Below are 691 nucleotides of genomic sequence, written 5' to 3' on the forward strand. Positions count from 1 at the left end.
GCCGGAGAGGAGGAGGGGAGTATGGTGGAGGAGAGGAGGGGAGATGGAGTGGAGGAGAGGAGGAGATGGAGTGGAGAGAGGGGGAGTGGAGGAGAAAAATGAAGAGGTAAGGAGGAGAGGACCCCGCCCAGCCATACATACGGCATAGTAATGTCGCACCGTGGGCAGGTGCGGCATTACTAACTTTTTTTATTTTTTTATTTTGAATTTTGAAGGCGGGAAGATAGTAATGGCGCACCGTGGGCAGGTGCACCATTATTAACTTTTTATTTTTATTTTTTGATATAGTTTGAATTTTCAAGGTGGGAAGATAGTAATGGCGCACCATGGGCAGGTGCGCCATTACTGAGTTTGATTTTTTTAAATTTTTTTTGCCTCTCTAGATTTTGAAAGCCCCGTATCTTTTTTCTGTTATGCTTTTGAGGATTTTGAAAATCTTCAACGGGGTTCCCCCGATTGAATTCGAATGCAACTTTTCGGGTAGATGATTTTTCATATAAAAAACTTTTTAATCCAAGTTCATATGCAAAAGTTATGTCCATTTTACTAAATTCCAGAGAGATTTTGCAAATAAATTCGAAATTCAACATTGTAAATTTTCCCAACAACTAGACTACATATCACATGGGAAACTTATTTTCTATTATTTTTTTGACATTTTCATCATTTTCTTTTATTTTTTTAAAACTGA

Source organism: Triticum aestivum, chromosome 7B (assembly GCF_018294505.1).
Source record: "Triticum aestivum cultivar Chinese Spring chromosome 7B, IWGSC CS RefSeq v2.1, whole genome shotgun sequence".
Classification (NCBI taxonomy): Eukaryota; Viridiplantae; Streptophyta; class Magnoliopsida; order Poales; family Poaceae; genus Triticum; species Triticum aestivum.